At 37.1% G+C, this 27,587-nt stretch overlaps 1 long non-coding RNA gene across 1 annotated transcript; it reads left to right on the forward strand.

Annotated features, from left to right (window-relative positions):
* The first annotated feature begins 21,808 nt into the window (after window positions 1–21,808).
* Window positions 21,809–27,300, forward strand: LOC106730369. Its single transcript, XR_001366823.2, has 2 exons — window positions 21,809–22,293; window positions 26,283–27,300. It is a non-coding gene; the product is annotated as an uncharacterized LOC106730369 (long non-coding RNA).
* Window positions 27,301–27,587: the final 287 nt, after the last annotated feature.

Here is a 27,587-nt window from a genome sequence, read left to right on the forward strand (position 1 = left end):
AAGTTGTAAATTTCAGGAACTACAAATGTTACCAGGTATTTGTGTCACTGCATGTCTCAAAGACTAATTTCCAAAGAAAAGAAAACAAAACATTGACTATAACTACAGCATCCTATGCAAAAGAATAAAGATACTTGGGGCTATTGGAATCCTTTCTTCATCTTTTACCTTAAAACCACTTTGAAATGCTAAGTGAAAGAAGCTAGACACAAAAGATCATATAATATATGATTCCATTTATGTGAAATGTCCAGAAAAGACATGTCCATACAAACAGAAAGTAGATTAGTGGTTGCCTGGGGCAGGGGTAGGAACAGATTGACTGCAAACGGTCATGAGGAATCTTTTGAGGATGAAGGAAATGTTCTAAAATTGGACTATGTTGATGCCTACACAACTCTGCAAATTTACTAAAAATCATTGAACAGTGTACTTTAAATGAAGTGAATTTCACAATATGTAAATTATGTCAATAAATCTCTTAGGAAACACTTTCAAGTAATACTAAACAATTTACAATTTTAGCCATATTACATAGATTTCTAAACAACAGAAATATATCTGCTATAAAAAGTAGGTAGCAATATTGATATCCTATCTTTTTCATTTAAAAAAGAAGGTATATTCTAAAGAATGAAAAAAGCATTTAATCTTGAATATGCACAACAAATGACTAGAAGGAAATACAAGGAATGCTGTTTCGGGTGAAATTAGAGTTTCCTTACACGGAAATTTTCACTTCTTAATTTACATATTTTTATACTATTAGATATTTTTATAAGCAAATATTTTCTTTATTTAAAGATATACAAGTTATCCTTAATATCTGTGCTTTTCTTTGGTCCTCAAACAGACATGTCACCAAGGTTCTTAGAAAACAAATTATTTGTAATTAAATATTTCAATTCAAAAATAAAAAGATAAAGTATCTGCTGGTTCTGGAAACATGTGATTAAAGAGTTAATGCATACTCTCTTTGTAAAACTGCACTATAGTTATGTTTTACAGAGTGTGCAATGTCTTCTATTAATGGTATATAGATAACTTTAGGTCAGAGGTCGGCAAAATTTTTTCTTAAAGAGCCAAATAATAAATATGCTAGTCTTTGTGGGCCATTCTGTCTCTGTCTCAACTACTCTGCTGTTGTAGGTCACAAGCAACCACAGACAATTCATTGATGAATAGACTTGATTGTGTTTGCTGATCCCTGTATTAGACGGTAGATTGGATCATTTTTTTTAACACTTGCCTGAATAAGTATTAGAAAAATACGACTAGCACACCAAGTCTATGAATTCGTAAGTGTTATTGCTTAGGATAAGACTAAATATATGCAAGTTTTTAAAAGATTAGAAATTTAAAGAAAATATTAAGTAGATAATGCAACAGAAGATACCTGAGTATGACAAAAATCATGAAATATATCTGCAAATGATAAACATTTGGGAAAACTACACTTGAGTATAAACATCAATTTTCTGATTAACAATAAACAGTAGAAGAAGAAAATCTCTCCAGATCAGGTAACTCTTAAAATCCAATCCAGTAGTTAAGCCAAAGCTCCTTGAAAGAAATATCAAAATGCAGACCAAAAAATCCCCCAAAGTAGTGGTCCTTAGTATTTACTGGATCACAGAAATTATGGATGCACTACCCAGAAAAAAAAATACGTACTTAAAAACTAAGCTCCTTAGAGCACATCCAAATTCAGAAACTTCAAAAGAGCATCACACGTACACAACAGCATCATTCCCAGGTTTTTTCCAGGCACTCCAGTGCACATGACCCGTGCTCGGCGCTGAACTCAGCAAATCAAACAGACAGACCAAGAATACAGTGCCCTGTGGGAACCAGTGCCCTCCTCGCATACCAATTGTGATGACACAGGAAACTGTCCAGTGTCAGAATAAAGTACTGTTGCTGCCAAGGACCGCCCTCATTCAATTCAACATGCTGTAATCCAGGTCAGAAAAAGAACAGGTGTCTAAACCTCTTGACTCTCCCTCCACTTTCCTAAACACAGCCATAATTTCCAAACTGGTAACTTAACCACCATTAAGGTTTTTTTTTTTCCTACTTGGGAAAATCAGAAGTGAGAAAGGCATATGAGGGTAAATGGTAGCAGGGAAAAGGAGTTAAGACTTTTGAGCACCTACATGCTAGGTACTCTACATATGTTGTTTTACTGAGTGCTTACAACAAATCCACAAGGTAGATATAATTATTTTCATTTTAGAGCAAAAGAAATGGAAATATCTGTCCAGATTTATCTCCTCTGTCTCCTTAAGATGAAACTTTCGTATCAGTAATATTGAAAAGTAAATTGTGATCTGTAAATATATCATATTATTTCATGTATCCCTGTTAGATTTCCTTAGGCTGCTGGAATGTTCTTTCTACATCTAAATTCAACTACATTGTACTTGGCTTTAAGACTCAGCTTAAGTATGACTTTCCCTGAGAAGCCTTCCCTAACACCCTCCCCCATTTCCAATTCACACCTGCCTTGGTTTTAGTTCTACAGGCACTACCATTCCACATAGTTCCAAGGTACACTACAGCAATCACTGGTTAATTTGCCAGTCTCCCCTAGTAGACTAAAATCGCTGAAAACACAGAGATCATTCCTATCTGACTTCTCTCCTCAGAGCTTTAATAGTATGCCTGGCACAAAGTAAGAACTCCATAATCTGCAGAATACATAAATAAACAAATGAACTGCATTGCCTAATGTCCTACAGCATGTAAATTCTAGAACCAGGATTTGAAACTAGTCTTCCTTTCCATTATACCATAATGTGACTATAAAAAAATCAATTAATTATTAACTACTTTAGCCTTAGGATATTAAACGATAGTCTGTCACTGACTCAATTGCTCCAAATTGGCTTCAGAATCCTTCAAAAGTACTATAAACAAGTTTTTGAGGGACAAATAAAAAGTTTTAAAATGTCTCAAATCTAGTGGAACTTAAAATTCTGTTATGTAGAAAAGCTAACTTTTTCTCAGAATTAAATTGCTAAAGAACTAGGAGGTGCCAGTGTGGTACTCAAAAATAAAACCATCAAAGTCAAGTAACTCTGCATTGTTGTGAGGTCCCTCTAGCCCTACAGCAGGCCACAGTACTCCTGTCGTCCTATTTTTAACAAACCCTCAGGAAGGTCCCAAGGTGGAAGCTGTTTCATATCAAACTGCCCCTTTGAGATTTCCCTTGAGAAGTTCACAATCCCTTAGCACCCAGGAATCTATATATACACCTGCTGTCTGACTGGGAAACAAGCAGAGCTCACACTGAATACCAAGTTGTTACTCCTGCTTCTCTGCAGGATTTTTCAGATAGTTCTGTGGAATGGAATGTGGTGGGGCCTGGAGGCCTTTATCAAAGTGAATCTGCATCCTGCATCCAGCTGCCACTGACACGACCACCATGCTGAGCCCTGTGTCCCAAACAGAAGTTTCGGGACTGACACTAACAGCAATGAGAAGCAGTTGCAAGGTTATAAACGAAACAGTGATCGGACTGACGCTGAAATACTCTAGTTGTATCACTGTCATTGTCGTCGTCATCATTACTGTTATTGTCATTATTACTTTTACAGTAATGTTTTCTCATGCACATTCCATATGCTTCCAGAATGGGAGAGAGTTACAGTTGGTATGCATGCAGTGACCTTGAGCAGACATGAGAGATGCATCAGAAGGTTGAAGCAACACCTATCACGTGTGTCATGAGGGGAAAACGACAGACAGATGTTGCTTTAGACTACCGCAGTCTACTGAACTGACAAAGTTAAAAAGTACTCGTTGCACATCTACTGTGTGCAGAGCATTGTGCCAGATGCCGCTGTATCTATCTTTAGAGAGAAATGAAGAGTTCTGTTAACTTCTCAGGCAAGATCTCTGGGGAAATTTTTTCAGGAATATCACCATTGTCTAAGACAGGTCCTATGCTTTCCTGCTTCAATTTTTAAAGACATAGTTAGAAGATTCATAAATAGTTAAATATAAAGAATCACCTGCTAATTTTTGCAGAGAATATGCTTTTTTCCAGTGACTAAAATAATATCTACTCTCTATGGCATTGGCTTTTGAGTATCTAGGTATTTGAGAAACCCAATTATTAATCAGAAGGCTATATGTACAGCACAAATCCAGAAATAAAACAGAAACGGCTAATTTTTTAATGAAGTATAGTTGATTTACAATGTGTTAGTTTCAGGTGTACAGCAAGGTGATTCAGTTATATACATATTCATACATTATTTTTCAGATTATTTTAATAGGTTATTACAAGATATTGAATATAGCACCCTGTGCTATACAGTAGGTCCTTGTTGTTTATCTATTTCATATGTAGAAGTGTGGATCTGTTAATTCCAAACTCCTAATTTATCCCTCCCCCCACCTTTCTCTTTTGATAACCATAAATTTGTCTCTTATGTCTGTGAATCTGTTTCTGTATTGTAAAAAGTTCATTCGTATCATTTTTTTAGATTCCATATATAGGTGGTATCATACGAAATTTGTCTTTCTCTTTCTGGCTTACTTCATTTAGTATGATAATCTCTAGGTCCACCCATGTTGTTGCAAATGGCATTATTTCATTCTTTTCTATGGCTGAGTAGTATTTCATTGTATACATACCACATCTTTAGCCATTCATCTGTTGACATTTAGATTGTGTTCATGTTTTGGCTGCTATGAACATTAGGATACATGTATCTTTTGGAATTAAGAGTTTTCATCTTTTCCAGATATATGCCCAGGAGTGGGACTGGCTGGATCATATGGTAAGTCTATTTTTAGTTTTTTAAGGAACCTCCATACTGTTCTCCATAATGGCTACATCAATTTACATTCCCACTAACAGTGCAGGAGGGTTCCCTTTTCTCCACACCCTTTCCACATTTATTATTTGTAAGCTTTTTGATGATGGCCATTTTGACTGGTGTCAAGTAATATCTCACTCTTAGAACTGGTTAACTTTAAAGAATATTGTACAAAATGTTGAATAATTTCTGCCCCCAATTCATCTACAGACCACTAAAACTGAGAATCTCTCTTCTTTGACTATAGATGTCAACTCCGTCCAATCAAACAGCCTTTGTTAAAAGTGACCACAAATATCATTTCACCACATAACATAAGTTGCAGTACAATTAAATAAATTACAGTTTTCATTTATAGTCCCATTATGCCTCCTTGAGGATACACCCAGTTCAAGACTATAACAGCAACACATTTAGAAACCAACTCTTAGGACCAATAACGGCAACAGATGTAATGAATTCATTTAATGAACATCTATTGCGTATATGTGCAGGATATTGCTCTAGGAACTAATCATTCAAGCAAAGATATTGTTGAGAAAACAAACAGGTAACAGATAAATACAGACAGTGTGGTGGCTGCTCTGATAGAATGAAGTACTTTGGAAGTGCATCTAATCCAATATGTGCAGTCAAGAAGCTTTTCTGGTCTTGAAGAAAGAGTATGAAATAACCAGTTGAAAAATCATGCTAAACTCATCCACAGTGAGATAATTTTAAAAAAGTTTCCATTCAATGGGCGGTCTTTTTTCTGGCTTTGACCCCCACAGGCAGTCCCTGTGGAAGATACCATTAGCAGGAAATACCCTGTTCACCCACAGGCCTAAAATCTAATTAATATAATAAATACACATTTAAAATGATGCGTCAGCAACAGAAAACTTGTGATTAAGCCCTAGATCTGCCACTTACTAGTTGTATGATTTGGGACAAGTCAGTGCCTCAAAGTCTCAAGTTTATCATCTGTATAAACTTCACCTGTTGCTGTAAAGATGAAGTCAAATAATGCAACTAATGCACTTAGGCCAAGCCTGAGAACTCAGAAAATGTTGGCTATTACAAAAACATCATTAACATGACTAATCTTATAATGAGTGTACAAATATTCAAAAGAGCAAGCACTCATTTTCAAATGTGGTTATTTTTAAAAGATTTAGCAGAGACACTGAAGTTTGAGATAACACTTGAAGGCAGCACAAAAAAGGTTCTACATGGTGGAATGAACAGCAATAAGGAAAGTCAAAATAATCATGATTTGTCAAGGGGTAATGAGGAGACAATTTGACTTGGAGCAGAGTATGTATAAGGAAATGAGAGAAATAGGACTTGAAAGGTAAGCTGGGGCCAGATTACAAAAGTCCTTCAATACCAGACAAACAAGTTTGAGCTTTGTCCTGTACATGTTGGGGACTGAAAGTTTTTGTTAAGTAAAGTAAAATGACCAAAGCAGTGCTTTATAAGAAAAAAACTGGAAAGGAAGAGACAAGTTAGACAAACCAGCTATGATGTGATTGCAGCACTCCTGCTGTATAGCAGTGAGGACATACCTTGGAGCAGTGACAAGTAGAAAAACGGAGACATGAAGCATTTTGAAGGATAAATAAACAAGACATATTCACTGAATGCAAGTATTGGTCACGGTTCTAATCCAAAAAATGTTGTCAGGGCACATTTTCTTAATGAGTCCATAAGTCTCTGAATTCAGGTTATGAAATTCCAGAGATAGGTTGATTCTTCCAGATAGTTTAATGGCTGATAAGGGTATTTTGCTCACCAAGAGTATTAAATCAGTGTTGGTGCTCATAATAATGTGATCTGCATTTGTACCCCCATGTTCACAGCAGCATTATTCGCATTAGCCAAAAGGTGGAAGCAACCCAAATGTCCACCAATGGTTGAATAGATAAACAAATGTGATATATACATACAATGGAATACTATTCAACCCTAAAAAGGAATGGAATTCTGATTTCTGCTACAATACAGATGAACCTTAAAGACATTATGTTAAGTGAAACAAGCTGAACACAAAAAGACAATAATACTACGATTCCACTTATATGAGGTACCTAGAGTTCTCAAATTCACAGAGACAGAAAGTAGAATGGCAGTTGCCAGGGACTTGGGGAAAGGAGATTGGGGAGTTATTGTTTAATGGGTACAGACTTTCAATTTGAGATGATGAAAAAGTTCCAGAGATAGACATCAGTGATGGTTGCACAACAATGTGAATATACTTAATGCCATTTAACTGTATACTTAAGAATGGTTGAGATGGTAAATTTTGTGTTATCTACGTTTTACCACAATTTTAAAAAAATAGTAATAATGTAGATCTAATCCCCTGAGAAACAGCATGCTCACTCAAAACAAGAGAAAGGTAAAGCTTGCCAACCCACTTAGCCTAGCTGCTCAGCCAAAAGAGACATCCCTGCCTCCCCAGGTCACACACCATTAGTTGGCTTGTCCAACTGGAGAAATGAAGAGGAAAAAACGTCAACCATCATCTACATCAAAATGATAATGGTAGCACAGTGGTGCATGCCTCGCTGCTTTCCAACTGCCCCAGTCTGATACAAAAGGCAAAAAGGAGAAGTCACTTCACCAGTCAAAGCAATCCTTCACCTCGGTACTTCCACTTGATGACAAACTTCCTGGGGAAAGGAAAAGTAACTTGCCTATCTCTGTGCCCTGAAGTCCAGAGCCATAACAAATGCTCCAGAGACACATTCACTGAGATTTGAGGGACTGCAATTACTTAATATACATCTATCAATTACAATTTTCCCAAATGGATACTATGTTCAGCACTATACCAGACGGGATGCAAATACAGAAGTATACGATACGGCCCCTGCCTTTAAAGACCATATAATCTACTTGAGGGGACAAGAATCATACAATGACATAATAATGAACAATACAAGACAGAATATAATTAGGTGCTAAATTGTGTAGTACAGATTATAAGTACTCTAGGAGGTCATAAAAATGTCTAACACCTTGTTGAAATGAATAATGGGTCAGGAAATCTTTACTCACTGCCCACTTGCAGGAGCAAGCAGAGAAACATAAAAAATGAAACAAAAGCTTTTTAAAAGTATCCATCATATTTATTTTTATGTGTAACACACCTTCTCTACCAAACAATCCCTTTCTTAGCTTTTTTTCCCAAATTTGCTTTTTTTCTCAGCCTTGTTTACAAGTAATTAGAAAATGTCTCAAAGGAAAATTAAGTGTGCCAACAACCATTTGAAAGAATGTATAAATTACCACGAAACAGAGGTACTCAGTAAAAAATTAGTAAATACAGCCTTTAAAAAAAAAATAAACGTTTCATTCAAAGTTTGATTTGTTTGTACAAAGCCAAAAAATAGCTATACAGACTATCCTCCATCCCAGAGGAGGGCTAATGAGAACTAAGGACAATTTTATTCATTTAGCTTCTAATTCAGACCATCTGCTTTAAAAATGAGAATTTTACATCCTTCTGCATGTCATAGATCAAAAGAGACAGGGATTTTGTTTCTGTAAAGACTCAAACTGTGAATGTGTATATTTTTTTGTTCTGGCCGACTTCAAACATTGAAAGCTGTATGGCTACATAGCTCAAGCAGAGAACTGAAGATGCAAGACTTTAAATTCTATTTCCTGGGCTCCCAGTACCTGTAATCTCTCTCCATCACTTTCTTCATCTCTTCTCCCTAAGTAGCAATCAAATATATTCTGCTCCATTAGAACAGAATAAATATACAGCCACCTGGTATTTCTCATTCAATTACCAGCCCCACATAACACTGGCAAGACTTAGGTGTGCTTTGGGTAACATATTGCTGCATAACAAACCACATCAGTATCTGTGGCTCAAAACAACAATTCTGTTTCATTCATGATTTTGTGGATCAGGAATAAGGAGGGCTCAGCTGGGTGGTTTGTCTCGCCTACCTGGTGCCAGCTGGTAGCTGAGGCCAGAGGATCAGCAGTCAAGATGGTTTCCTCAACTAAATATCTTGCACCTCTCTGGTACTTCATTCTCTCTCTCTCTCTCTCTCTCTCTCTCTCTCTCTCTCTCTCTCTCTCTCTCTCTCTCTCTCTCTCTCTCTTCTCTCTGCCTCCCTCCCTTCTTCTTCTTCTCCCTCTCCCCCTCCTCCTCCTTCTTCATTTTCTTCTTCTTCTCTCTATCTCTCTTTCTCTCCACTAGGTATTTCATCCTATATACCATGGAAGGGTGAGAACTAGCGTACGGCAAGAGAAGGGCCTTGGACACAGATTTTAATAAGGCATTCATTCCCAAGTGCTGCCTCTATACCTACTGACCCCCGAGAGTGAGTGCCTTCTTAAGAGTGAATCTCCCAGAGTGCAGAATGTAAGGAGGTGCTCACTTTCAGTATCATGCAAGTACACCCGAGAGTAAATGCCTCCTTAAATTTTGCACCCTGGGAAACCCACTTGCCTCACCCCAGCCCTGGTCCTGCCTCTAGGGCCTCTTCATGTGGCTTGGAAACACCAAACTGAGACACACCACAGCGTAGTGGTCTCAGGGGAGGCACACCTCCTACATCGTGGCTATCTTCCAAGAGGTAAGGGAGCCAATACTGCTGGGACAAGAGAAGTCTATGCATGTAACTGGTATAGTGGCACATTCATTCTACTCTACTGGTCAAAGCAGCTGCTGGTTCAGCCCAAATTCATGGGCTCTGCCAACAATTGATGAAGATACAGAAAGTTCTCATTGCAGAAGAGCAAGGGTATGAGAGACACTGTTGGAGCCATCTTTGGAAAATATAGTCTTCCCCATCTTCCTTTATAAACTTTCCTTTAAGTTACTCCTGGAATATTATAACATACTCCTAATTAATATCCTAGCCTCTAAACTTCATCTTCAGTCCAGTATACTAAAGTATACTGCTTGCTACCAGGCCTTCGTGTAATAACTATCTTATCAGTACCCTTGCTTAAACTTTCCAAAGATTGCCCTGGCTTATAAATAAAACCCACGCTCTTCTACCTGTCATTTAAAGTGTTCATGATTTAGTGCCATCTCACTTTTTGTTGGTTAAATTGTATTCCCCCAGAAGATATTCAAATCCTAACTCTCAATATCTATAAATATGACCTTATTTAGAGATAAGGTCTTTACAGATGTAATCAATTTAAGATGAGGTTGTGCTGGATTAAGTTGGGTCCTAATTGAACAGCTGGTGCCTTTAAAAGAAAAGGAGAGAGATCTGGACAAAGAGATGCAGGAAATAAAGCTATGTGAAAACACAGACTGACTGCAGTAATGCATCTACACACCACGGAATGCCAAGGATTGCCAGCAGCCACCAAAGCTAGGAGGAAGCAAGGAAGGATACTTCTGTGGAGCCTTCAGAGGAAGCATGGCCTGGCCAACACCCTGACTTCTAGCCTCCTGACTATGAGAGAAACTTCTGTTGTTTTAGGCCACAAAGTTTGCAGTAATTTGTTATGACAGCCCTAGGAAAGTAACACACCACCCATCCAACTCTGCTTCCAAAACTCCTCCTTTATTTAGGAAGAGGTCTCTTCCCCATCCTTATATCCCAAGAAATCACTGCATCTCTCTTTGTCCTCTCCTTTCACTAAAAGGAACAAAGCAAAGCAGTGTATACACCTATAAATTGCAGCTGAGGTATAACTGGCATCTTCTAGCATTCTGCTAGGCAGGGCTACTTCTCCCAGATGCTGAGAGTATACCTGGCATAAAGAGAATTTCACACATCTGTTAACTTAAATAAAAATGTTGAGAAGATATTAAGTTTTTTTTAGTAAGTGCTTAGAATTATAAATAGAACAATTATTTCCCTGTCATGTTCTTTGCTCATCAAAAAGAGAAAAATATTTAAGTGAGATATTAACTTATAGCAACAGTACAAAACTATAAAAGTCCTTTCTTGGCTAGTCGGTAAACTCTTAGCTGTCAGTGGCTTTAACCAACTGGACCCAAAATGACCTCTAAATTGTAATTCAATAACCCAGAATCCTAGCAAGGCTTCCTAATTATAGTTCCCATTTGGAATGTTGGATGTAGTATACGAAAAGCTCAAGAAATTAAGGAGGTCATTTATCCTTTTCCCAAAAATACCTTATATGACAACTCGTACAAAATAAATGCAATACTTTTCAATACAGTACACATTGATCACTCAGAGAGATGTGAGGGACAGAATCTGAAATTCAGGAAGTGATCATCCTGCTGCATCCTGTGATGGTCAGTCTACACCAACCCCTGAATACCTGGTGCTACACCTTTACAGGTAAGCAGATGACATGGAAGGCATTCATGGAAGTGAACAAGATGAAGAAGAGGCTTAAGAAACAGCAGAAGAATACAATGATGTTTAACATGAAGAATAAATGTTTCAAAAAAAATCAATTACCTTAACAAGTAAGAAAGACTCTCCTAGAACAGAATCAGACTTATCTTTTGTGCCCCCAAAGAGTAAAGCTAACACTAATAAACGAAACTTATAGGAAGACAAATTTTGACTTGTCATAAGACAGATTCCCAAAAATCAAGTTACCAATTGTGAACTACCCCTAGAAATGTTCATGCAAAGATTTGTAACTACTTGACAATAGTACCTTATTTATCTTTACTGCCCTAGCACAGACATTCCCATGTAATAACTGATTAACATGTATTTGATATATAAAGGGAAACTCAAACGGTCCCTCCTAAACTTAGGATTCCAGTATTTTAGGATTCCAAAAGAAACGCAACCATGAGTCATTATTTTCCTTTCAATGGATCACACAGTCATAATTTTCTTTATGCTGGATAGGGATGGGTATTCCCTCAGGAAAACAAAGAAGGACCCCAAACATCTCAGTAGGAACATTTTAGGTAATACAACACAGTTGTAAGTATAAAATGTGAATTACTTAACAAGTTCAAAGATTCAAATACACTTATTTACACATATACTTAATCCCCCTAAAGTTCCCCTTATTTAAGGCAAAAGTGAGTCACAATTTATCAAACCTTTACCACATACATTAACCTCAGTGGTTTCATATTCATTTGAAAGCATTTACTGAAGGCTGGTTATGTGGCAGACATGTCTCGTACTGTCAACCAATTTAGCGAGGTAGGTACTAATACCTTCCCTTAAAGGCCAAAGGAGTTATGCAGCTTGTCCAAGTTCAGGCCTCTGCTAGCCCATACAGATCATCTCTGCAAATTAAAATCAAACAAACAAAAAAACCCAAAAAAACTCTTCCTCAAGACATTTCACTGTCATTTGTCAGAAAAATGTATCATAATATACTAATTTTATTAGAAGAAAAATCTTACTGCCCTCTACCATAAAATTGTCTCAATATATATTCAAATTGATAACTGCGATATAAAGCGTGCACCTTAGATGGGTTTCTTTGTACAGTGCACAATTTACTCAACAGTAAATGACAATCCCATGAATCTCATATGAGATTTAATAAATGCAGCACCAGGCATTTTACTCCAAAGTACTACCATTGACTCCCACCCTAAATGAGGATCATCAAGAATTTCATATGAATTACATAACCCTCTGGCTGCATATGACTACTGTCTCCTTTCAGTACTGTTTCACACTCAAAGCACTCATAAAATGTATTTATGTAGACATAAAGCCGCTGAATACATAGAAAGCAACTAATGCTGGATGAAAGAGAAGGGTTTCTCAGAAAGCCCATCATCAGTACCTCCCAAACAAGAACGCTTCTCAAAAGCCTGATTTTACCTACCAGGCAAAATGAAAAATATTCTTAACATTAATATAAAATCGTTTTTCTCACATCAAGCAAATACTCAGTTGGAACACAAAGGACTTAATTACTACAAAAAAATGATTTTAAGCAGATTCCACTAAGATGGGATCTTAGTGCTTCAGATAAAATTCGAAGTCAAGTCGAAGTGCTTCAGGCCAATATTCAGTCAAATTGTGGAAGAAAAGTACTTAGGTAACACGGTTTTTTATGAAAACATTTTGCCTTTCCCTAGAGGAAGATATCCCAGAGTGTGAAATGGCCTTAACACTCAGTGAAAATAAAAATGTCTTTAGAAAGAGCAAGTAAGTTTATGTGGTGCTTTATTCATCCAAACCACCCTTATTGTGTCTCTACTATGTTGCAAGTTTTGTGTTAGATGCTGAGAACACAGTGATGATCAGATCCAGACCATAATCTGCTCTCATTCCAGCAGGCAAAATTAATGTAAAAGGAAAGTATGATCATTGTTGCAATAGAAATCTAGAAAAAATGTCATAGGCCCACTCACTCCTGCCTTTATCTATTCTCCATACATAATTTCTTGGAATTTGGGTAAATAGAGTTCACAAAATTTTAAGCATGCTTTAAAATTAACTTAAAAACCAATCACTATCATCGTATCTGGCACACAGTAAATACATAATAGATGTGGAATGAATAAAAAAATGAACTTTCCAGCTTACAAATGAGAGTTGGGCCACAAGCAAACATCCCCATCAATTATAAAAGAAGTGTTCATGAATGCAAAGTATTTTTAAATAGCCAGAAGCCTAAAACAATTTGAGTGGAGAAAAGAAACCATTTAAACACAAACCTTATTCTGAACCAGCTTAAAACATACATAATCTCCTATGTCTGTTAAGCTATTTAATGATGTATTTTCAGCATCTCGGCAGCACATTTATTTTTATTTTCAAAGTCATGTGGATTATTGTTTTTCCCTAAATTCCAACCATATGTATCAATCAGGCTTTGACAAGAGTGATCAATTACTAAGACCTCTAAAAATTTCCATTATTTTCTACCATCCTGACAAATAAGATCTGGGTTTAAATACAAAAAAGAGGTTGAGAGAGAGACAGAGAGACAGATTTTTCCTTGCTGTATAGAGGGGATCTCTATACCCATGAATTCCAACTTTTCAGGTGGGTAATTTGAGAAGGTTTGTACCCTTAACAATCTTAACAACTCCATCCCATACTAATCAAGCCTCCTCAAAGACATTTCACTGAAAACAGAAGCAAAACACTACATAACTGACTCACTTTTTCTTCTAATCCTGTTTTTGGACTTCTTTTCACTCATCTCACATTCTATTATAAGTAACTTGAGGATGAGGACAAAGCCTAGGGCCTAGCCCAGCACCGTACGTAATGAAGTACTTACAAAATGCCTCTGATGACTGTTCTACACAGAAAGCCACCGCACAAACAAAACTCAGAAGCTAGCACTTCTTAAAAAAACATGCTCTGAGGCAATGACTGATATGAAGGAGAATCACAAAATACTACAATCAAAAAAGGTCTTCACCCTATTTAAAATACAGCTCTTGTAAACACTTCGTTGAACTCTGTTAGCATCTCCCATACTAATTCCCACCACCACCACTTACCAGAAAATAGTTCCAAAATTTCTATGTGGAGTCCATGGGGCTCGAGAAGGAAAGAAAGAAGAATGTAAATCCACTCTACAGCTCGTGCGCTCCGACCGGCGATGGTGGCGGTGCGCCTGCGCCCGGGGGATGGCATCCCGGCGACTTGACCTTTCCCTCCTCAGTTTCTCCTCTTCCAGCCCCAGAGGCTCCTGGGTAGGCGCTTGCGCAGGGGACTCGGCACTCAGGTGGTCAAGCTACCAAGAAGGATCCCTGTGGGCGCTTCGAGGACCCAAGACTGTCTAAAGCCACAGGGGAAATGGTGGAAAATTCACCATTGCCATTTCCGGGAAGAGCGACGTATGGCTTTGTTCGTTTGTTAAGCTCCCAGTATTGGTGCACACTATATCTCGTGCGAGCTTTTATACCTGAATCTTGGCTAAACTTCTTAGGCTTAACCTATTGGGCTCAAAAATATTAGGCAGTTGCAATGCCTGTCTACCTCATTTTTACTATAGGAACCCGTTACATTGACTTATTTGGAATAAACATGATAAGTACCTTCCCACCCAACTCTATTCACGTAATCACAGATAACTATGCTAAAAACCAACAGCAGAAGAAACATTGAGGACATCCAGCACTAAATGATATTCCTATTTATGAAGTAACTAAAGTAAGTTAACTACTTTAAAGTAAACTAAACATTCTTCCTTACAGCCAAAGAACTTTACACCAAAAACTAAATTGTATGTAGGCTGACACCAAACACCTATTATGTATCTGATATAATAATGTTGATCATAATTATTTTCACTATCTCTTATTAACACTTAGTATTGAAATATTAAAAAAGTAAGTTGAAATTATCTAAATTCCCTTAATATTGTAAGTGTTCTCAAATATTACACATTAAGTGATAGAAAAAATAAAATTCTGCATTACTATATGGATATAGATAACTCTATAGTATAACTACATAAGTATACTCTATATGTGTATATATATATAGTATGCTCTACAGTATAACGTAGCATACTTGCAGAGAAGAGCCACTTCTCTGTAACTCAGTGAAATTCTGAAACCATAATGCCTACAGTTTTCTTAGATATTGATATTCAATACAGTTTAAGGAGAACAATTAAATAGGAACAGACAATTTGGGTTACACAATTAAGGTGGCACCAAAAAGCATCTTCCAATATACTATGAATTCTGTACAGTGAAACACTGAGAGGTTAGTTCTTGATTCAAAAAGAAAGTAAGTTTCATCTTCCTTTTGAGAAATAGGCATCATCGTTGCCTGCTGTCTACCAATCTTCAGGTTCCTTCATCTTTCATAGATGCATGTATGCCGGTCTGATAAGGAACAGCACAGACAGAAATGTTAAAAAGCTCTATGTATTAGAAACTTAAGAAAATCATTAAAAAGAGACTCAAGTACTTACATGGTGGAATTTTTGTGCTCTCCCAGTTCTCATTAACAAAGTTTCTCATTACTCCTAAGAGTTCAAACACAAATAAATATTTCTACTACTTCCAGGTCCAGTTCCACCTAATTTCACTCTTCTCTACTGAAATCAAATGTGCATCTGGTTTACACAAGGTACAGCCAGTACCAGGCAACTAGTAAGTAAGTGCTCATATTTTGCTAAACAGATATTTATTACAAATGTATGCAAACTTTGTACAAAGTGCTGGAATATGAGGGATTATGCAAAGATACATAAAAAGGATAGCCTGATTTGTAATTTAAACAAATAGAATGAATAAAAATACAAATAAAATAAAACAGGGAAGAGAAGAAATGAAATGAAAGGAAATAACATGATAAAGTAAAAAGGAATGGACAAATTGTTTTTCTACTCTTGGCTCATTCTTACATGATTATCATACTGTTGTTCTACATTTTTCTAAATTACTGTATCAACCTAAAGACATAGTCTATTATATTTTTCCACCATGTCTTTAACACCTGCCCTAATGGAGAATATAAATTTAATGGAGTAAATAAACAGGAAGACATCACACAAGAGAAAATTCTATACAGACCAAAACCAACACTGTGAAAATAACTACCTCAAGCATTAAGGCATCAGCTTATTAACTGTTACCTGAAATAAATCATCTAAATGTTTTCTCAAATTTTTATTTCTTAAACTCCATTTGTGCCTTTGAAGTGGGGACTTCAGAAGTTAGAAGTGACATTCCTAGTGGTATTTACAGTCAAGAGTAAATCTTTTAAGAGTAGTTCAGGCTGGATTTCTAGGTTTATCATAACAGGATGTAATTTTGCATATAAACATGCATATGATTTTCTAAAGATTAAAAGATTCCTTTCTAGTTGTGTTCCTCATGGAGAAAGAGTCTGACCAAAAACCAAATGACAAGGCCTCTAGCTTTTAAATTACCTTTACTGAGTAAGAGGGGATCCTGGCACCTTATTACTCAATCCCTCTATAGGGCTGGCGTGCAGGAACTAGCAGACCATGGTTGCCAGAGTTTTGAAAACCTGGAACAAATAACATGAAACTTCCATGCTCAAACACACCCATTTGCACATGGGCTGACTTCCATCCAGGAGATAGTCCTGACCTCTTTAGAAATTGAAGAGTAAGCCAGGGAATCAGCTCATAATCAGGGAATTATGTGCTTCTGCTCTGTCTCAAGGGCCCCAATCCACATCCCAGTGGCTCTGATAAGCTTCCATGACCAAACCCACAAACAAGAGGCAGAAGACCTGAAGGCTCACAAATGACCCATCCAGGCTCTTCTGTGGAGGCAACACAGTTTCTACCCGACACCCTCTGAGGAATGTGAACCATCTGTTCGGGATTAAACTGCTTTACCGTCTTTGTATATAAATTATTCACTACCCCTCTCCTTTTGCATATTTTGCTCTCCATTTTCTCTGTCTATTCCCTGCTCTCACTTCACCAATTTTTCTCTGAGCTACTTCAACTGCTTTGTGCTCTACTCCCTTCAGAAACTTAAAAAGGAAATGGATTCATTAGCCAAATAACTGAATCATAAATTTTTTTTGACATACTGGGGAGTATGGAAAGCTGTCTAGAGATTTCTCTGATATTCAGCTTTTTAGAAAACAATTCCTTAAATTATCCTGATTTAAACCTTTGGACTACTTCGTCTTTGATGGCATGCTAGCATTAAAACGTGGAACGTTAGGAAAACCCATTGCCGTCGTCAGTGCTACCACATGAACAGCAGGGGGCAATAGCATACCAAGAATTGTGGAAACTGTCTCAGCCTGTAGGAAACTGTTGGATTGCTGCACTGGGTCTGTGTACCCTAGCGCGATGATCTCAGCTCTCAGATGAAGTCTTTTGTTTTGTGTCCTATTTTACAATGCACTGTTCAGTTTTCTATGAGTTGTGACTTATTCAGACAGCATTTCACTGTGACAGTTTAGCTTAAGAAAAAGAAAGGTGGAGGAAAAAAAAAGAGGAAAGAGGAAGAAAATTAAAGTGCTGCCAAATGAAACACAGAAAGACAAGGAGGAAGTAATCCTGCCTGTATCTAAAGTTTGTCCCTTCTCTGTTCCCATCCATTTGAAGCTTGAACATTGTTTTTCTGGATTACAGACTTAATTCACCCCATCCCTTCCCCCGTAGACACACCGATTTCATTCTATCTTCTCTACCATACGGTTTTCTGTTAAAACAACAGATTTCTTTATAAAAAGAAAAAAACTGTTTTAAGCCAAATATTTGACTTTTTAGAAGAATTCAAAAAACTTCTATGTCATGTGCTGGCCTTTAGTCAAGCTTCTCTGTACAGAATTGTAATGTTTTTCTCTGCTTTTTAAACGTTTATTAGTCAAGATACATTTCATTGATATGTTTCAATAAGGTTCTTCCCCTGTAAATTCACACCTTCAGCTCAACAGCAAAAAGCTGTAGTTGTGAACCTATATCTGACACTGTGTTTGGGGGTAAATATAAAGTGGTAACTGGAACACCAGAGATCTGAATATAACAAGGATCATTTCCACTGCACTGGAAAGGTGTTTCATCATCCAACCTTCAAAATCAGCAAGATTAAACTATTTCATGCATAATTTGAGTTGCACCCCAAAATATAAAACTCGTAAGATTCACTTCCTCTCCTACCTAAGCTGTAATTCCCACTTATTAATGTATTCCTACAAAGTTATTAATTTATGACAGTAGGATGGCAGAAGTAATTTTATTTCAACATGTGGCACCCAAATTCCTCTTCAAGGGATTGTTCACTCTCTGAGACTGACGGCCCTAACTGATCTCTTGACCTCATTCCCTCTGGCTTATCTCCTAACATTCTCCTGCACACACCACTCTAGTCACATCAGCCTCTTCGCTGCCCTTTGAAAATACACCAAGAAATCTTGTGCCTCCGGGCCTTGCCCAGCTGTTCTCTCAGTCAGGGTAAGTCTTACCTCACTTATCAAAACAACTCATACCTTCACCTACTTCAAGAGTTTGTGCAAAAGTCACCTTCTCAGTGAGACCTTCCCTGACCACCTACTTAAAATGGAAAATACCTCCCCTCCAGCATTTCCTACCCTCCCCCTTCTCCTTTATTTTCCTCAATAACATTTATCATCAAATATGCTATATATTACATATAAATATAATATAAAATGAGATATCTGAGTTCAAACATATCAACCAATAGACAGCGTAACCGCCCCCCATTAAAAGGACAAAAAAACCCAGTTGATTCCAAAGCAAAACCCAACTCTATGCTCTATACAAAAGACAAAGACATACCTAAAGCAAAGTAATTTCAGAAATGCTAACAATGAAAGGCTGCACAAAGGAATACCAAGAAAGTATAAATATAAAGAAAGAATTATGATTCTGAAATACAATTAAGTAGTATTCAGATCAAAAAACCACTACCAAGTCAAACAGCACCTTATAATGTTAAAGGCTACAATTTGCCATGAAAATAAAATATTTATGAAAGATATGCAGCAAATAACAGTAGCTTCTTTCATTCAGCAGAAACTACAAGAGATTCAAAAAGACTAGAAACACATAAATATAGCAAATTTTGGTATGCTTCTTAGTCCAAGATCAAAAAATGGTACCAAAAAACATTTAGAATAATTGAGTTTACAGTCACATATAGAGACATGTATAAGTTACATAAAGAAAAATACAAATAATATTCTCCATCAACAAAATAATAAAAGTAGGAATCCACAGCAATCATAGCCTTTCTACCTTGAAATTTAAATTTTTTCTACTAAACATAGCTTGGCTCAGGGAAAAAATACCAATTGATACAGAAAATTTCTAGAAAAAAATCATGAAAACATGTTATCAGAGTTTATAAGATACTGCTAAAGAGTGTTCGAAATAAGATTCATGGAAAATATTTATATTATAAAAATGAGAGAAATAAATGAGTTAGACATTACACTCAAAATGTTAGAAATATCAAAGACTAGCTTTTTTTAGTCCCACTTTGGAATTTTAAATTAAGCAACCTATATTTGAAAACAACCTGAATCAAATAAACCCAGCTGTATTAAACTGCATTTAGCACTCTTATAATGCATTATAACATTGGTAGTTATTTTGAAGTTATTATATAAATTATGGAAAAAAGCAAGCAATTCTGTTAACATTGTTAGAAACTATGCTTTTCAGGAGAAAAGAGATGCAATATAAAATTAAAGAAGTAAAAAAAATTCTATAATCTTTCATTAGAATTGGAATACCAGCACAAATTTATGATTTATCTTTCTTTGAAAAACTACATATTCCCTAGTACTTGTATTGAAAAGTCTGAGAAGTAACAAGACTTTTAGCCATGAACAACCTTACGTACACAGATTGTGGTCACCAAATACGTTTTACACTGAAAGCAATGAAATCTCCTTTGAGAAATGGCTGATTCTGGGTCTAGAGCAGTAAATGAGACTGTTCCAATATGAGACTGGGACTCTTATTAAAGTGTCTGAAAGCAAGGAAGCTATCAAGACATTTGAGGTTGTCAAATGAACAGAGAAGCCAAAGATGGGCAATTTGAGCTTTAAAATGAATAATCACTGCAATTATGTAAGTGTAAATAGAGATGCCAATATAATCAATGCAAAACTAGAAGCAATAGGAGATTAAGATAGCAAGATATAAAATTACATACAGAAATCAATATGTTCATATACTGAAGCAATAAGCAGTTACAGGGGAAAACAGAAGAGATGACTCATTTACATTACCAAAGAAATTTTTTTTAATATCCTAGGACTAAACCTAATAAGAATTGTGCAAAACCAATATGAGAGAAGCTTTAAAGCTTTCCTGAAAGATACAAAACTGCTGACTTGAGTAAAATGAAAAATAAAACTTGCTCCTCAATTGAATAATGCAAAATCATAAATTGATGCCAATTTTAAAGTAATTTTATGGAGTTAGATTCTATAATTTACATGGAAAAAATAAATAAGCAAGACTATCCAAAAAACAGGAAAGAAAATAAGATAACAGCATGAGGCAGGCCTAGATCTATGAGATATTGGAAAATATACGGTTTCTATAATTAAAGCAGTAAAATATTAGCCCACGAGTAGTCAAGCAGATCTATGTGGAAAAAAAAGAAAATACAGATATAGAGCCAAGTACAATGTGGAAATTTATGTATGTGATAAAGTGGTATCTCAAATCACTGGGAGATAAATGGACTTAATAAAATTAAACGTTGGAACAGCTAGAGAGTCCTTTGAAATAGAAAAAAATGGATATAAAATCACCTAGGAGAATTCCAGTCAAAAACAAAAAATTCAACGTGAATCTTACAGCGAGGATGAATCTGAGTACCCAAATTGAAGGATATTCTGGAAAACCGCTGGCCTGAACTTTTCAAAAAGTCAATGCCACAAAAAAAATAAACAAAAATGGCTGGGGAAATAGTCTAAATTAAAAGTAACTAGAGACTCGAACTTTGTTAAATTCTGGATTTATATTTTACAAACAACAATAGGGCAAGAAAGGATTTGGCGTAGGGTGGGGGATACAATCGAGGAAATTCTAATATGACCTATATATTACATTATAGTAATGTGACACCGTTTAGTGGATTCTGACTTCTTGTGTCTGAAGAGCCTAATGATACATTTCTTAAAGACACTACCCTGCAATCCTATAGGACAGTAGTCCTCAATTGGGGTGATTTTGCACTGCCCTGCCCCCCACACACATCTGACAATGTCTGAAAACATTTTTGGTTGTCACCAGCGGAGGAGGGGAAGGGAGGGTTGCTACTGGCATCTAATGAGCAGAGGCCAGAAATGCTACTAAACACTTGTGCAATGCACATCTCCCCTCCCCCACAACAAAGAATCGTCACGCCCAAAATCAATAGCGCCACGGCAATGATGTAGGAGAATCCCTAACTCCTACAAGACAGTAGTGATATATTAGGCTGAAAAAAATGAAATTGTCCTTTGCGTACCGCAAACATTGGTCATATTTAAGGGTGAAGAGTTATGATGTACACAACTAACTCAAACAGTTCCGCAAAAAAACACTGTACGCGTCCTTCCGCCCAGCTTCCCTCCTCCCTCGGGTACCCAGGCGGGGTCGCACTCCTCCCGGGCTGAGGACCCACCGGGCCTGCGCCGTGGGAGCAGCGGGCGAGCAGCACTGCGCAGGCGCTAGGCGGCCGCACCCACAGGGCGCGTCTCCAAAAGTTACAGATGCGCTGGCGGAGCGCTCAGTCGGCGGGGCTGCCCACCGCAGAGAACAGGAAAGAGAACTCCCGAGACGCTCCGTTGGCATCTCCAGACGTGGCAACGCTGCTTACCTGCTTGAATACCGCTCCTCTGCCGTCCGCTGAGGGCTGCAGTGAGCATGGCTTATCGTTTGGAGCCCTCTGCCAGGAAGTGCCAGTGATGTGTGGCCCGCGGTGCCTGACCATCCCGGTCCAGACTGGATTCTCCAGAGATGAGCTTTTACCCTCTCCTTAGTGGATTCTGACTTCCTGTGTCCGACAAGCCTGGGCATTACTAAATCTCCTGATAACCCTAACCGAAAGTTTCCTTGCAGGCCCAGTCCCCACCTGGCTCCTCACCAGCAAGAGCTTACCCAGGTAACATTTTAAAATACCTTAAAAATTTTCAGCCTAGAGTTTCTTATTCAAGGAATTGGTAGTCTTCTGTGAAAAGCCAGGTAGCAAATATTTTAGGGTTTGCAGGCCAGGAACAGTCTTTGGGGCTTATTTGTCTTTTTTTTTTTTTTTTTTTTAACAACCTCATACTAATGTAAAAACCGCTCTCAGCTTCTGGCCTTACATAAAACAGAGGAATAACAATGATTAGGCTCTGATCTTTCCATTTACCCAGCACGGAGGCTAGAGCTTCGGCTCCTCGTCCGACCAGTTCTGCAGTAAGGACTTAGGTTCCAGAAGGACTACGACTCGCTGGGTTCACTGGGTCCCACCTGCTGAGGCTTCACAATTTTTTGGGTCCCTACACTTGCACCTCTGCTCTTCCCCGCCGGGTGGCCGCTACTGAGTTCCTGGCAGTCAGCAAGACCGCCAGGAAATCCCCAGACCAGCAGCCACACCCTCCTTCACTCTAAAATGGCAATCCCTTCCTATCTGGGCGCAAAAGCCAGAGTCCTTACACTGTTACTAAATTGGTATAAACGTAATACAAGGAGATCTCAGACCACTGTATCCTTATAGCATTTTTTCTAGTGATAAATGTAATACATGTCCACAATGGTAATTTGGAAAATACTGAAAAGTATATAGAAGAACATTAAAATTCAGCATAATTCCAACCCACAAAAATTAACTGTCAAAATGCTTACGTATTCTTTTAGCTCTTCTTTTAAATGCGTACTAATAGTGCAACTTACTGAACTGGATTTTAAAAAAATCTTAATGAACTTTTGTTGAAGTATAAAATCCAGGAAAGTGGGCAAACTGTAAATGTACAGTTCAGTAAACTTTCAAAGACTAACACAAACACACCTTGCAACCAATACCCAGATCAAGAAATAGAGAATGCCTAGCTCCTCCAGCTCCCTGCCCAGCCAGGGGTAACTTCTCCCCAAGTGTAACCACTGTCTTATCCTCAAATACACAGATTAGTTTTGTCTTTTCTTTAATTTCACATGAAGTGAATTATTAAGTAAATATTCTTTAGTAGTTTATTTCTTTCACTCCATAATATATTTGAGATTCATCCATTGTTGTGTGTAACAGGTCTGTATTTTATGCTGTATGGCAGTTAATTGTGTGAATGTACTGCAGCTTACCATTTATACAGTTTTTTTAAGTTTCAGTTATATTGAGATACAATGCACATACCATACAATTTTCATCTATTAAAGTGTATAGTTTAATGTTTCTTTAGTGTATTCACGGGTAAGTGCAACCACTGGCAGGCACAATCAATTGTACAACACTTTAATCACCTCAAAACAACTGCATACTGTCTAGCTGTCACTCCCCTATGATACCCTCCATCCTTTCTAGTCCTCAGTAACCACTAATTTACTTTTTGTCTCTGTAGATTTACCTGTTCTGGTCATTTTATTAAAATGGAATCATATAATATGTCTTTTGTGACTGATCCCTTATATTGATACTGGGTTATTCATGTTACTTCCAGGCTTGGGGCTATTACAAATAATACTGCTGTGAACATTATTATACTCATCAGTATATGTATCTAAAGATATATATGTATCACATAGATACACATTTCTATTGGGATATACACCTAAAAGTAGAATAGCTCCAACATAGGTTTTGTTGATAGTGCCAAACAGTTTTTCAAATTTACTCTCCCAGCAGCAGTGTATAATGAGTTTTCATTGCTCCACACCCTCACCAACGGTTGGTGATTGTATGGTTTCAATTTACACTTCTGTTTAAAAAAAATTTACACTTCTCTGATGACTAATGTAAGAGAGCCTCTTTACATGTAATTATTAGTCATGTGAATATCCGCTTTAGTAAAATGCCTTTTGGTTCTTTATTTCATTTTTGGTCAGGGAGAGAGTTGTTTATCTTTTTCTATTTGTTTTATATATTCTAGTTGTGAGGCCATTTTCATTTATGAGCACTGCAAAAAAAAAAAAAAAAAAGAAGCAAAACAAAACACTTTTCCTAACCTGTGACTTGCATTTTAACTATCTCATTGTTAAATTTTAATGACTATAAAATTTTTCTGGAAGTCTAATTTATCAGCCTTCTTTTATGGTTAGTGCCTTTGCTATCCTAAGAAATCACTGCCTACAGGAACCTTCTCCTATGTTATCATCTAAAAAAAATGTTTTTCTTTGAATTTTTAAATCTATTAACCATGTAGAATTGATTTTAGTAGAGTATGCAGTAAATGTTAATTTTTTTTTTTTTCATATAGCTATCCAGCTTACCCAGGTCCTTTTCTTGAAAGACCATTCTTTTCCTACTGCCCTGCAGTGTCACCTTTCTCATAAATCAATAAAATCATAAGTCAGTCCAGATGTTAAAATTAGTACATAAGGTCTTGTAGTTTTCTAGTAGCCTCTTTAGGATTTTCTATGTTAAGGAATCTTACTAAAATAAGATGTAATGGGTGAAGAAGTAGAGAATTTTGAGAGAGATACAGATAATTTTTTTAATGAGATGGAAATCCCACAACTGAAAAATACAGTATCTGAAATAATTTGATAGAATTATCAGTAGGTTGGACACAGTAGTAGAAAGCATCATTAAACTTGAAGTCCGGTCACTAGAAATCATCCGAATATAAGTAAACTGAGAGATACTTTAAATAAACAAAGCATTAATAACTGATAGAATACCATCAAGTGATCTAACATATATGAAACCGAAATCCTAAAAAGGAAGGAGAGAGAGCCTGGGGCAGGAAAAGACTTGAAAAAATATTAGCCAACGTTTTCCGGAACCGATCAACTATATTTTATCTGGGATGTTTACTTGTTTTCAATGAAGAGTGTATCCCAGTAACCTGGCTTGCCATGAATGGGATTTAGAAGTTAGCATAAATAAAGTTTTACATCTACAGGAATGAGGAGCAGGGCATTTTAAAGATGCACAAAATGTAGAAAAATGCTTTGTTGGTGGACCTGTCCCAAACATTATTGTACTTTTATCATAAATGTTGCCTACCCACTAGTACCATCCCAATCATAGTAATACCTAAATGTTCTCCTGGTTTTTCAAAACATCAGCTCGGTGCATAGTATGGCCCTCCATCCATTGAGAACCCCTCTCTCACATGATCTGCCATTGCCTCCTTTCCCCCATGCCATTTCTAACTTCATCTTTTAATGCTCATATCTCTAAAACCACACTGGCCTCTTTCCATTTCGGGGCTCTGGGGATGGCTTCTCTTGCTTCCTGAATGGTCCTCCCCGAGACACCTATATGACTGACCCTTTACTCCTCCTCAGGTTTTGTTCAAATGTCATTTTTTTTTTCAGTAAAACCTAGAGAGTAAAACAAAACAAAAAACTTGCACATTCATTCCCCCATTTCTAGTTAATTTTTATCTGTAAACTTTATTTGAAATGCCGTGCATTTTAATTATTTAATTTCCTTACTATCTCACTTTCCTCACCACTAGAATATAAGTTCCTGTGAGAAGAGAGGAATTTACCAATTATGTTCTCTGTAGTGTCTTCTATTCCTTAAATGAGTAAAAAATTATAACTGCTAACATTTTTCTCAGGGCTAGCATATGGGCAGCCTAAATTTATCCCTAATAACCCCTGAATCTTTCAAGATGTTTCTTCAGTTTTTCATGAATAAAGTCTTGACAGTATTCCAGTAATTTTTACATTTTTAAGGTTTACTTGAGAGTCTTAGCCAGAAAGGATCACAGCAGTAAAAGCACCAGCTTTTCACCAAGGAGAATAAGAAATGTGATATGGTTGTTTCCAAAGCAACAAAAAGCTCTGCCTCGTTAAGTAGACTGAGGGCTCCTCCTTATTGGATTGAACTATCCAGTCACATAACTGAGGGTCCCCACACAAAGAAAAAAGTGCTTAGAGCTGTCATCACAAAGAAATTTGCCTTTCCAATTATAAGCTAATTTGTACCAACTTTTTTTTCTTCAGGCATTCAGACATCATGATGGATGATGAACTCTCAAAAAGGAAAAAGATGGAAAATCATCAAAATTACCATAAACTGTGCTCCCAACTAAATAAGTGTTTCCTTGTAGCATGTGCAGAGTCAAGGGAAATTATATTCCTACATTATTTAATCTACTAACAACCTATTTACCTAGTGTCTTAATCTAGGTTATTCTTGAAAGCAGGGCCTTCAAAGGTAGACACATCTATTTGGGAATGTGATCCCAGGGAACAGGAATGAGACAGGAGTGAACAGGGGAAAAGGGAAAGAAAATCCAAGCAAAGCAAGGTAGTGTTATTGAGTGGGCCACTAGTGTTCATGGCTACTTAGTGCAGAACCTTCTCAGGATTCTTATTAAACTATGTCTCGAAACTGCCTGCCTGAGGGATGAAAAGGAGAAGCATTTATCTCTCAGTAGCTGAGGGCTACTTCCATGGGGTGTTAACCCTCCAGGACGAGAGCCTCACTGGTGCCACACCATCACACATGCTGCATCAGGGTAGCTTTGGGAAGGAAGCTAGATTCTTGATGCACGCCTGAGGTGAGGCACTGTCAGCACAGAGCTCAGTGAAACCTGCCTAGAGGTGTTCACCAGAGCTGCGGCTAGAACCAGAGGTAGAAGAGATGGGAGAGAGGGCACCAGAGGCATCTTCTAAGCCTGGAAAGTGTGCTGTTAGCCTTGTCTAAATCCATATTCTTCCTTCTTTCTATCATCAAAATTTCATTGTCCAGAACAAAGTTGGCAGAGGGGTTAAGTAGCAAGGTTCAATGTATTTCCTAGAAGCTGTACATTAGTAACAGTTTTAACCTTGAGTGATGTTTATAAGAAATAGAAAGTGACACTAGAACTTGGAAAATTAAAAAATGATTCTACTTGAAACATTTGACCATTGGATAGAGATACTAGATTCTTCTAAACTCATGTAATCTCAGGAGCAATCATGAATCATTTGGAGAAATAAAATTAACCATTTCTTGTATCTCTATGAGCCTAATAAATCAGTCATTATTTTTTCCAAAGAGGTTGTTTTCTACTGTCACATAGTGATACTGAGCTTACAACAAATGAAAGGAAAATTGCTAGAAATATAAGAAGGAAAAATATTGGGATAATTTCCATAACAAAAAGGGTTGGTATTAATGTTGACTGGAATGGTGCTGGAGAGGAACTGCACATTTTGATTTGAGGTTCCTTTTTAAAGTTCCATTTTACCAAAAATAATTTTCTCTCTGCCTATACCCATGTGACTTCATAATCATCCTCTCTCATATGGTCTGGAATTACC

The sequence above is a fragment of the Camelus ferus genome, chromosome 1 (assembly GCF_009834535.1).
Source record: "Camelus ferus isolate YT-003-E chromosome 1, BCGSAC_Cfer_1.0, whole genome shotgun sequence".
NCBI classification, from domain to species: Eukaryota; Metazoa; Chordata; class Mammalia; order Artiodactyla; family Camelidae; genus Camelus; species Camelus ferus.